This window comes from Chinchilla lanigera, unplaced genomic scaffold (genome assembly GCF_000276665.1).
Source record: "Chinchilla lanigera isolate Chin_1 unplaced genomic scaffold, ChiLan1.0 scaffold00017, whole genome shotgun sequence".
Classification (NCBI taxonomy): Eukaryota; Metazoa; Chordata; class Mammalia; order Rodentia; family Chinchillidae; genus Chinchilla; species Chinchilla lanigera.
In genome coordinates this window covers 29,390,110-29,402,867 of record NW_004955418.1, presented here as the reverse complement: position 1 = coordinate 29,402,867, position 12,758 = coordinate 29,390,110, and the positions used below count along the sequence as shown (strand labels likewise).

General features: G+C 40.9%; 1 protein-coding gene across 2 annotated transcripts in view; it reads left to right on the top strand.

Annotated features, from left to right (window-relative positions):
* Nucleotides 1–12,758, top strand: part of Zfyve16 (zinc finger, FYVE domain containing 16) — a 50,061-nt gene that overhangs the window by 469 nt on the left and 36,834 nt on the right. The window lies entirely within an intron of this gene.

Below are 12,758 nucleotides of genomic sequence, written 5' to 3'. Positions count from 1 at the left end.
TGGGTGGGGCCCGGTGCCGAGGGGCGGGGTCTTCAGGGCGGGATCCAGTGCCGGGGGCGGGGCCTCGAGGGGCGGGGCGCTGGGGGGGCTCACTGCGTGCGGCCGCGGAGGCCCCTTTTGTGCGGAGGCCCCTTTTGTGCGGAGGCACTCTTGCGGTCATCTCGTCTCGGCCTCGGTGGGGGAAGGCCTCGCCGCACCGCCCACACCGCGGTGACTGCAGAGGACGCGGGTGCATGCTCTGATGTGCGATGCTGAATAACTCGATGTTTGAGATTGACTTGTTGATCTGATTAGGTTCCATCATTTATGTGTGGGAGCTTGTCTCATTGACAGAGTTCAATGGTTTGATCCAATAGAACTAATTTCTAACCCCCTCCCCGAATATTAAATTACATAGTGGTAAAAAACCTGAAAATTATAGTAAGGAGTAGGGAAAAGTAATCGTAATTCCAACAGGTAGTCAACAGCCGTTTATATTTTATTTTTTCTCCCTTCCTTAATTCTTTGCTTTCTTGCTTCCCTTTCTTTGTCTCCTGCGTCGTCAGTCCTTTTTATTTTTTATTTTGAGCAGGGGTCTAGCTAAGTTGACGGACTGGCCCTGAGTTTGTGATTCTTCTGCCTCAGCCTACTGACTAGCTGGGGCATTTTCCTAATTAAATTGATAATCTCCTATATGCATACAGTTGAATGGCTTGTTTTCCCTATGCTTTTAAAATCCTCAAACTTAACTTTGTTTCATTACATCCATAATACATGAACAAAAATCTTTTGAAATACTTACATTGCAGATAAAGCTGAGTTGTCATTTAATTATTATACTTAATCATAATGTGACATACTATGGTAGCACTACAGTTCATTTAACTTGATTGAGGATAACCATATTTGAAAATTATTGAGCACAAAAGAATTTTTGTTCCCTAGTGAAGCATATTTACCATTTTGGAAATAAAAACTTGGAAAATTAAAAATAATGATAAAACCACTAAATATTGTATCCATTTTTATGTGTAAGCATATATTCAATTTTAAAAGAAGCTGCCAAACTTTTTCTTTTTTTGGTCCTTTTGAAGTCCAGGCTGGTCTCAAACTCGAAGCGGTACTCCTGCCTCAGCCTGCCCAGTGCTGGGATTGCAGGCGTGTGCCTCCAAGCCCAGCGGAGCTTCCAAGTTTTTTAAAATTATTTTTTGGTTAGTGTGTGTTTGCGATACCTAATAATTTCGTTCATCTTGGGGAATTGGTGCACATACATGCTGCATCTTGATAGTTGGTACTTGCGCACTCTCTTCCGCTTGAGTCTACCCCCGCCCCGCCGTTTCCTACCACGTCTCTTATTTTGCTCTTTCAATTATTTATGTATTGGATCACTCAGAGAAACCATGTAATATTTAATCTTCTGTGTCTACTTTATTTCACTTAGTATTTTGGTCTCAAAATCCATCCATTTTCCTACAAATGTAAATATGTAACTAAAAAAAAACCATATCTTGTAAAACAACATTTAAGGGTAAGGGTGGCATTGTTTTACATTTAGGCAAATTGCTTTTATTGTCTGGCCGTAGAAACCAGCTGAAAAAAAAAAAAAAGAAAGAAAAGAAACTAGCTGAATTCTCCTTTTTGCCCTTCTGTTCATTCTGGGCTGCTGTTGTGTTGACGTTCAAGCTGTAAGGAACCCATCTTGCGTAGTGGATATGCAATTGGAAAAGCAAAGTCCTGGAGATCTTGAATGACTCTTGAGAGCTTTCGGGAGTCCTCAGATGACAGTCTGAGAAAGCTGATTTAACATTCTTGGATTGACGTGCTGTTATAGTTTTACACTATTAGAAGCATTGCAGCATTGAAAGTTCTTTGGGATATATTCTGCCCAGATGCTATTGTTTTCTGTAATGTTAGGTCATAGAGTATGTCATTTTATTTAATTTCACGTCATTTGTATTTTGATAGACAGTGGATGTAAACATTACTTTTGGTGCTTATATAATTTTCTGTCGTGTCCCAGTGTTGATATTTAGATATTTTTTCAGCTAATGACTTGGCAAAATACCTTTGTATGCATAGTTTCAGTGGTTTTGAATTATTTTTATAAATTTCCAAAATGAGAATTACTAGATTAAATTCTCATTAATTACTTTGATGGTGCATTTCTGAACAGTTTTACATGATCTTACTAGCTGTGTAGATACAACACATTTTTATTGTCTTTTATGTTGTAAGTAAACATACTATGCTTTTTATGTTGTAAGTAAACATACTATGCTTTAAGAAAAAGAACAAAGTTCTTTTTCCTGTTACTTTTTCCTGTTTGCAAAAACACATGCTAATTTTAAAAAGTAAAATACTATAGAGATGCACAAAGTAGCTTTGAGAGGCTTGCATACTCATGTTCTCAGTATATAACATTATTAACGGTTTATATATATTCTTCCATGTTTTTGCCTGTGCTTTTGCTAACGCTGTTTTAAACAGTTTATCTGTAAAAATGTGCTTATACAGTGCTTACATTGTGCTGGGTACTTTTCTGTGGAAGGACCTGTCAGTATGGGCAGAGTTTGGTTGCTTTGACTTTGCTTTGTGGTGCTGAGCAGGTGTTTAACCTCTGTGCTCCACCGCAGCCCCATCGGTTTGGGAACGTGAATTGTGATCGTCCATGATCTGCTGTCAGCTCCTCTGGGTTCTCCTAGGAGCTCGTCTATCACAGCTGTGTGTTGCCTGTTTCCAAATCTTTCCCTAGCTCAGCTTCTCTCCTGCTGTCCAGCTCCTCCTACCTAGAGCTCCTTGGGCCTCTTCCTCAAGAGGTTCCCGAGGTACTTCAAGCCAGGGTCCCAAAATGGAGCCACATTCTCCTAGTCCTGTCCCAGCAGGCACCGCATCCTCCCAGCCACCATGGGAACTCCAGCCCGTGTCACTCCAGAACTCTGTCCATGCCCTCTCCACTGCCCCGTCTGAGCTCGCTCACCTCTGGGGGTTTACTCAGGAATCTTGCCTGTTACTACCATCTTTTTAGTCGTGAAAAGAGTTTTTAAAAACCATTTTTTGAAAGAAAATATAAAGATTTGTTTGGAAATCTGAGAGAACATAAATGAACACATTAGTGGAATTATGTGTGCACATTCTCAATATACTTCTTTAAAACGGGGTTTATAAGTTGCATTTCTTTTGTGTCTTCACTGTAAATTTCTGATGCCAAAATACATCTTGGTTGAAATGAGGAATATAGACAGTTTAAAAAGATTTCTTGTTAAAAGATTTGAATGAATAAGATTTGCATTATCGTATCTTTTACAAATTGTTAGGTTGTATTTATTATCTTTCAGGGTACTTCATAATGCTTGCTTATGTATATTATATAAATAGAAGTGCAGCATAAATAGCTGCTATTTAACAAATTCCATCATTTATTTTTTAAAAATTCTCTGGCTTTTGCTAGAGAGAAACTATTTTGAGACCTTTCAGTTCCTTGTTTTTAAATATTCTGTATTCAGAGTTATTTTACTACATTTTACTACGATGCTAATTTCAGTTTTGTGGTGCTAGGGATTGCACCTGGGGAGTGCTGAGTTACATCCCCAGCCCTTTTCATTTTCAAATTTTGAGATAATTTCACTGTTTCCTAGGTTGACTTTGAACTTGTGATCCTCCTGTCTCAGCCTCCTGCATAGTGAGATAACAGGTGTGTCCACACCCAACTATTATCTTTATTTTTAACTTGATGTTTATCAAAAACCTGTACATCATTTAAAGAGCCGAATTCACCACAGGTATAGAGGAAAACAAGGGTCCTGGCCACAGTCCTTCCCAGACTGATCCCCACCCCTCAGACCCTGCCTTTCTGACCAGTGCTCCCCATGAGTCATAGGGCACAAAAGTGACTTGAGCACTTATTTCTCAGTTTCCTGAGGATACCAACCCAGGAACACTGCCAGTGCTTAGGAAAGAGGTTAATATGTTAAAGGAAGCAGCTGCCTGGGGCAGGAGGGCTTGGCTCTCCCCGCCCCTTACCAAAAAATGTAGCTAGGAGCCAGTGTCTTTGATGCTCTTCCACCTCTTAAGGTTTTAAGCACATTTAGATGTCATTTCACAGTGCACATGGGAGTCAGGTTTGCCGCATCGGCTTCTGCCTTCGGTGACGCGCTGTGCCCCTCTTTCCTCCTCTGTACTCCCCAAATTAGTTAACTTTACTTCTCCTGTTAGTGTTCACCTCATTCTAATTCTGTAAATGGTGTGTATGGATTTCCTAGAGTTAGTTGTAACCTCAATGGTTTCATATTTCTACTTTTCCCGCATCTTCCTATGTGTATATTCTTTTCACATATCATTGACATTCTTTATTCAATTAAGATAGTCCTATCAATACTATATGTATCAAGATATTCGATCAGTACTTAATTCATATCACGCCTTGTGTAGTGATGAGATCTCAGGAGGCTCAGATGTATCAGATCGTCTGTTTTGCAGCATCTTTCCTTGGATAGTCTGTCACCTGCTTCATCTTTATGAGCTGTATGTCATGGAGCTGCTGTCCTGAACTGTCCTTCTACAATTGCTGTGAATCCTGTTGGTGTCTCTTTCTCTTCTGTGCGTCTCTCTCATGTTGGCAGAGCATCTGTTTAAGATACTTCCTGAGAAACTGAAGGGGAGGCCAAAGTTTTGGGCTCTTTGCATGTCTAAGCATTTTCCATTCAGTACTCATACTTGACTGGTAGCCAAGCTGAGTGGGGAAATCAAATTGTAAATCATTTAGAATTTTAGAGGCATGATGTACGTTTAGTATCTATTTAGGCACAGTGTTCTATTGAGAAGTCTAATGACAGGATAACCAGTCCCTGGGTTGTGCTCTGACATTTCTTCCTGAAAGCTTTTGTATTGATTCATCAAGTGTACATTAAGCACAGTTTATGTCCAGGCACTGCTCAAGACACTTGAACATGAGTGAACAAAAGTGCAACATCCGGCTCCTTGTGAAGCATAGGTGATCAGTGCATGGGGAATGAGTGACTCGAGTACCGTGGTAGGAGTTGCCCACTAGGTCAGTGCTTTAGTGAGGAAAAAAGGCATGGGGATGCCATGCTGCTCAGAGTGTGGGGATGAGAAAGGTGGGGACGCACATGGCAGCATTTTGTCATCTCTGTCAGTCCCTGTGAAGCTGCATGAGGATGTGGCTTCCTAAGCCTAAGGGTTCCTACTCATCTGCTGATCCCTAAGTGGGCCTTTTCCCCTGAGACCATTTCCTTCACCCTGGAAGTCATGTATGTGGCAGCTCCCACCCCTTCTTTCTGGACCTCTCATTTGAATATCAAATCTCATGATATTATTGTATCTCCTAATTTTCTAATCACTTCTCACTATTTTTCATTCCTCCCTATTTTTGGTTCCTTTTTCTACTTTCAAGTACATTTTCTCAATCTTTTTTTTATGCTGAGGCTCAGCTTTATTTTCTAACACCTTGATTGCATTTTTAATTTTAGACTAGTTCTAGATTTACAGAATTATGGCAAAAATGCAGAGTTTCCAAATACCCATATTTGGGTTTTTTTTTTTTTTAACATATTACTGTGGTACATTTGTCATGATTGGTGACCATCATGTCACCAAGCCAGTGTCCATTTGTTCTTTTCCCTTTTGCAGTATGGAGGAGTCAAACCCAAGGGTGCTTTACCACTGAACTACACCTCCAGCCCTTTTTATTTTTCTTTTGAGGTAAGGTCTCTGCTAAATTGTCCAAGTAGGGACCTGTGAACTTCCTGCCTCAACCTCACTCAGTGCCTAAATTCCAGGTGTGCACCACCATGTCCATTACTTTAATAGGAACTAAGTAAAGTCCATGCTGTATTCACATTTCCTCAGTTTTGCCCTAATATGTCCCCTGTTGTTCCCAGATGCACATTCTGCTCCAGGATACCACATTGCATCATGCAGGCATTCCCCTTAGGCATCTCCTTGGACAGTTTCTCAGACGGTCCTTGCTCATGAAGACTTTGACAGTTTTGAGCAGGTATTTTGTAGAATGTCAATCAGGATTTGTCTCATGGTTTGTTTGAGATGTTTTAGGGAAGGGTGACAACAGAGATAAAATACCATTCTCAGCCAGGCGTGGTGGCACATGTCTGTCATCTCAGCACTCTGGGAGCCTGAAGCAAGAGGATTACAAGTTTGAGCCCAGTCTGGCCAATTTAGCAAACTTATGGAGATCTTGCTTCAAAATAAATAAAAATAGTCTGGGAATATAGCACAGTGCAAAGGCCTGGGTTCAGTCCTTAGTACTGCAAGTGATGATGATAATAATAATAATTAATAATAATTTTAAAATAATAATGAAAATAAGTTCTCACATTACTTCAAGGGTAGATAATGTGACTATAACTTGATGCTTTTAATGTTAACCCCAGTCACCTAGCTATGAGGTAGTGTTTGTCGGGTGTCTGGACTGTAAAGTTATTTTCATTTTTTGTACCTTCCTGTACTCTTTGGAAGGAAGCCACCATGTCAGGACATGCTTCAGGAATGGAGAGTTTTACTTCTTTGATTTTTTTTTTGGTACTGGGAATCAAACTCAGGACCTCGCACTTGCCAGGCAGGTGCTTGTGCAGCTGAGCTGTATCCCCAGCCCGCATTCTGCTTCTTTGAGAACAAAGAATCTACTTAGATATGTGTCGCTTTTTGGCATGGGAGATTTTTGTATTTATGTCAGCGTGAACACCTGTTTTTTAGTACTTTGAGCTATGGTCAAGCACCACTGTATTTCTTGTTGCTGTTGTTTCTCAAGTATTTTGGCTTTAGCTGTTGGAAACTTTCACTTGGCTTCCATGTCCCTTTGACACAATACTTCATCAGGATGGGGTGGGGGGGTGGATGTGGGCCCGCACTTGATTACTTCTTGGCAATACAACTTGCTCTGTGTATTCCCATCGAGTCAGAAGTCACCTCTCTCTGAGAAGCCTTGGTCCCTTTTGTTGGAGAATGGTGTTAGAAGCTAAACTCTGGATGCTAAGATGCCTGCTCCACTGGAATGTCACTGCTTCTAGGTTATGTCAGCTGACAGAGCAAGGAGAGTCATGTGTTTATGCTGACCTATATATATGTTCCTAGGCATATCTATAAATATTTTTCTGTGTGGGCATCAGTATCCATATTAAGCCAGATGTGAGTTTGTACTTTTTTATCCCATTCAGGCCACAAGCCTTTTGAGTGGTGCCACCCACACCCAGGGTAAACCTTCCCATTACCCACATTTATGCTAAACTAATTTGGTTATCACACACCCCTAATGCATTGAGATCCAACTGCCTCCCCAAATCCCCCACTCTGAGCACATGAGTCTTGGTTACTTTTCTCTCATTCCTGAGACAAAATACCCAACACCCAAAATTAAGGAAGGAGAGGTTTATTTAGCTTACAGTTAATGGAGATTTCAGTCTGATTAGCTGGCTCCAAGGCAGGGTTGCATGGCACTGGGGCAGCATTTTAGCAAGGGAGAAGACAACAAAAGCAGCAAAAGCAAAAGGTGGAGCAGTGGAAAGAGCAAGCCTCTTTCCCTCCCTCACATTGCATGCAAACTACGTGCCCCAGGGTGGGTGTAGTACTCACACCTATAATCCCAGCATTGGACCATGAATCAATCATAAACTCTAGAAGCCTGCCACATGACTGCATGAGCCTTTGAGGGGACATCCAGATACAAACCATAACATTCCGTCCCTGGCCCCCAAGGATTCATTATACATCCCTTTATGCAAAAGACATTCCAATCCATCTCAAAGAGTTGCCAAAGTCCTTACAGTTTCAAGCATTGCTGAAGAGTCTGAGTCCTAAATCTCTGAGATTTAAGGCAAACTGTTAGCTGTGAGCCCTTGTACAAATGAAAAGTTAAACACTTCCAACATTCAATGACACAAAATAAACATTACCATTCCAAAAGGTACAAACAGGAATACAAAGCATTGAGACCAAAGCAAGTCCAACATTGAGCAGGGCAAACATTAAGTCCTGTAGTTCTATGTCCAGCATCTGAAGCAGTCTGTGGCACACTGTGAGCTCCAAAGGGCTTGCGTGACTCCATCCCTATGGCACTTCTGGTGATTACAGCTCCCACGGCTTCTCTCTTAGGCCTGCTTTGCTCCCTCCTTGCAGCTTTCCTCAGACAGTCCACATCCCCGGCTTTTCCAAACTTCTGGGGTCTCCACCACACTTTTCACTTTACACTCATTGCTTCCTGCACTGCCCTCTCAGGGGCACACTGCCTGGTCTCCCAGGCCTTCTGAAACCTAGGTGGAAGCCTTCTTAACCTCAGAACTCTTGCATTCTATATGCACCTAAAACCAGTGCCACATGGATGATGCCAAGGTCCCCTGCCACCTGAAACAGGAGGCAGGCTTTCCTCTCACTTGGCCATAGGGGTCAAGTGCCTGAATCGCTGTGCTCTCTGAATCCAGTTCTAAGGAACAACTCTATGATGCCACCCCTCTGGAATATGACACTCTGTAGCTTTCTCCTCAAAGCAGAGTCTTTCACTTTCACAGATTTCAGGCTGCAAAGGGTGGAGACTTGCTGCTGTTAGTGATGCCCTCAGGCCATCTTTTCTAATCTCTTGTTCCTCCTCAGCAATCAAGATCTCAGCTGTCTCTTTGCAGTCCAGAAAGGAGCTTGCTTTCTGGCCAAACTCACATTTTAAATCATCCTGCTGGGCTCTTTGCTCTTGATTCTTAACATAAATCTGGCTAAAAGCCCCCAAGAATAGCCATGCCACCACCTCAACATGGCATGCCAATGCCTTGAAATTTCTTCTGCCAGATTAATTAGTCCACCACCCTTAATCTCAGTCTTAGGCAAAGTCTTTGGACACCAGCAAAATCCAGACAAACTTTCTGTCAAGCCATAACGTACATCGTGTGGAATGTAGCACCCAGTGCAGTCCTTCCCACCAGAAACCTCATGAGCCTGGTCTTTACTGGCAGGATTTCTATCAGCCTTCTGGTCTTTTGAGTTCTGACCAGAATCTCCCATACAGAACGGTTGAAGGTGTTCCAGCTGTACTCTTTCAGATGACATCTCTGAGCCTTTCCCACAAGCCATTCCCAAAGGCTCTTGAACCACATGGTCAGGTATAGTCACAGAAACAACCGCACTTCTCTTGTACCAAATTCTGTCTTGGTTACTTTTCTCTCATTGTTGAGACAAAATACGTGACACCCAGAATTAAGGAAGGAAAGATTTAAAGCTCAGTTAGTGGAAATTTCAGTCCGTACTCCGCTGGCTCCAAGGCAGGGTTTCATGGCACAGAACAACACTTCATTAATGCAGAAGACAGCAAAAGAGGGAGCAGTGGAAAAAGCAAGCCTCTTTCCCTCCCTTACATTGTATGCAAACTACCCGCCACAGGGCAGGTGTAGCATTCACATCAATAATTCCAACATTGGACCATGAATCAATCATAAACTCTACAAACCTGTCCCATGACAGCATGAGGCTTTGAGGGGACATCCAGACACAAACCATAAAAATGAGGCTCTGAGGGAACATCTAGATATGAGCCATAACACAGGGCCTCACTTAGTCACTGAGGCCCGGGCTGGGCTCAAACCTGCAGTCCTCCAGCATCAGCTTCCCAGAGTGCTGGCATTGTGGGCAAACCCCCCCATGCCAAGGTCATACAGAATAGTTTGACTGCATCGCAGCATCTACTACATTTATTCAGCCTACCCCCGCTGCAAATCACTGATCATACAAATGTCTCTACTATATCTGTAATTTCTGTAGTTTCTATTTTTGTTTTCATGTATTTTGGAGAAAGGTCTTCAATATAGTCCAGGCTGACATGGAACTATACTGCAGCCTCCTAAGTGGTAAGATTACATGTGCATGCCACCATGCATGACTTACTATCTCTAGTTTTACCTTTTCCAGAATGTTACATAATCAGAATCACATAGTATGTAAGTTCTTTCTTTTAGCAGCATGCATGTAAATTCACCTGCCTTTTGGTGGCAAGACAGCATGTTTGTTGAGATTACTGAGTAACACTGTATTTATGGATGTACCATGATTTGTTTAACCGTATATGTACCGAAGAACATTTTGCTTGCTTACGTCTTTAAGCAGTTGGTTTTGTTTTTTTGTTCGGGCAGATGTTTATAGAACTGTTTATATGCATTTTATGTTTAAGTCTCTTAGGCATTTTGAGTACACTGGTGTGTAAGGTGTAAGGTCTGTATTGAGATTTGTATTTTTGCACAAAGATACCTGATTTTTTCAGCACCTCTTGTTGAAGAGACCACTTTCTTCATTAAGATGCTTTAGAATCTTTAGGAAGGAAAAGTGAACCTTATTTGTGTAGGTCTTCTTCTGGAGTCTTGCTTCACTGTTCATTTCTTTTTTCTCTGGGAATATTCTTTGAAGTTTTCTTGTGCTTCTGACAGTGTCTCTTCAAGACCTTCCTTTTACTGCCCTGGGGTCTGTTTTATGCATTCTTTGGTATGTGTGGTATAGCCACAATTCAGTGGAAATGAAGCACTGAGCGCCACTGAATGAGGGTTCCATATCTTGCTGCCCTGAGCAGCCCTCCAGTGTGCTCGTTGCTGCAAGTTCGCTGCCTGCACTGTCATTGCTCCATTTAAAATGCCCTTTTCTCACTTCCTGCTGTTTGTTTGGGGGCTCAGTAGCTTCACTATAGTGCGTCTCCCTATGCATTTCTTTCTACTGTTTGGTATAATGTGTTCACTATGTTGACTTTTTCATCAGTTTTGGAAAATCTGTATGATCTTTCAGATAAAGTTGTTCCTGCTCTCTTTTCTCCCTGTGGGGCTCCATTCTCGTTGTTGCCTGTGTCTCTTAACTTTTTTGTATTTATCTCTTCATTTTTGGAAATTTCTTCAGTAGGTCTCCCAGTTGGTTTAGTTCTCTCTTAAGCTCTGTCTGATCTCTTTAACCTGTATTTAAAGTCTGTCTTCCACCCTAGTTGTTTCCCATAGACAGAATGAAGAACAGTGCTGTGGAGTTTTCCAACTTCTGGATTACTGTAACTAGTTATTTTCCTTCTAGCTCATTTAATTTGTCTGTGCTTGAATTTTCTGCAGACATGCAATTAGTTCTGTAAGTTCGATTGAACTCATCAGGGTGTAGGCAGGAGTATCTTCTGTGATGTGTTCTTACAAAGTTGTTAATGGAAACTGGTGGCGACTCAGCTGTGCCGATCTGCTCCAAATGGAGCTCCCGCCAGCCTCTTCTTCTATCAGCTGTAATGTTCACTGATGGCCCATGCTTACTCCAGTCATTGCGTTAGGGACCATGAAGAAACAATTTTTAAAATTTTAGCATTCTTCTGCCATTGTTTATGGGAATTCTTACTCAGTCTGGGCAATGTAGCAAGACCGTGTCTCAAAAAATGGAGGAAGGGAGGACAGCAACTATTTTATTACCCAAAAGCATGTTTTGTAAAGAAAGGACCCCATAATTTATTAATTTTCAGAGTAATAGGTTGGTGCCCTAGCAATCCTCTAATGAATAGTGTTGTTGGTGCTTTTTTTTTTTTTTTAATTTTAGTATCTTTATGATCTCTTGGGTCTTTTAAAAATCTGTTTGATTTATTTTCAGTTTTTGTTTTGTTGCTTTTATTTTTTGGTACCAGGAATCATATTTTCATGTTTTTGTCATATTCATTAGGTCAATGTTCAGTTGTCCTGTTCACCCTGGCCTCTTTGTCCTTTTGATTTATCCCATTCATCACTGAGAGATTTTTGCAGTGTCTCAGGCAAAAGGTTCATCCACTTTACTCAGCTTTTCGTAAAACTTAACTTTTAGTTTTCTATGTAGTATTTTTGTATTTTTTTTAAATAAAAGAATGAAACATATTAACAAACACACATACATGTACAAAATAACACAAAAACAATACAAGCAATAATGAATTTCAGACAAGGTGCTAGGAAATTAACAATGGTTGTTGTATTACATATTGGTACCTTCAAAGTGGTTATTTAGGAAAACAAATATAGACATCTAAGACTGATCATATAATTAATCATGAACTGTTCCATTGAATCAAGGATAGAAGTCAGTAGTACAACTAAGTTAGCTATCCTATATATACATATATACATAATTTTCCCCTTCTTTCATTTCTTTTTTCCCTCATCCCAGTTGTTATTTACTTTTGAGCATTTTCCTTTCATTTCATAGTGTCTATCATACCTCCTACTTTTTATTCACTCTTTCAGGTTCTTACACTAGTGAAACAATATTTTGTTTACACATGCGGGTCTGGTTTATTTCACTTATGAGTATGGTTTCTAGTTATGACCATTTACCTATAAAAGCCTCGAGTTTATCTTTCTTTGTAGCTGAGTAATATTCCATTGTATAAAAATACCACAACTTTTTTAATCCATTCTTCAGTGGATGGACATTTGAGTTGCTTCCACAATTTAGCAATTACAAATTGCGCTGCTATAAACATGGTTGCACATATATCACTGTGATATGATGTTTTCAGTTCTTCTGGGAAAATACCCAGAAGGGGAATAGCTGGGTTGAATGGGACCTCTAGTCCTAGTTTGCTGAGGAATCTCCAAACTGATTCCCACAGTGGTTTCACCAGTCTGTATTCCCACCAGCAGTGGAGAAGAGTTTCTGTTTCTCCACAGCATCACCAGCATTTGTTATTGGTTGATTTCTTGATGATAGCCATTCTTACTGGGGTGAGGTGAAATCTCAGTGTTGTTTTAATTTGCATTTCTCAAATAACTGATGATGTTGAACATTTTCTC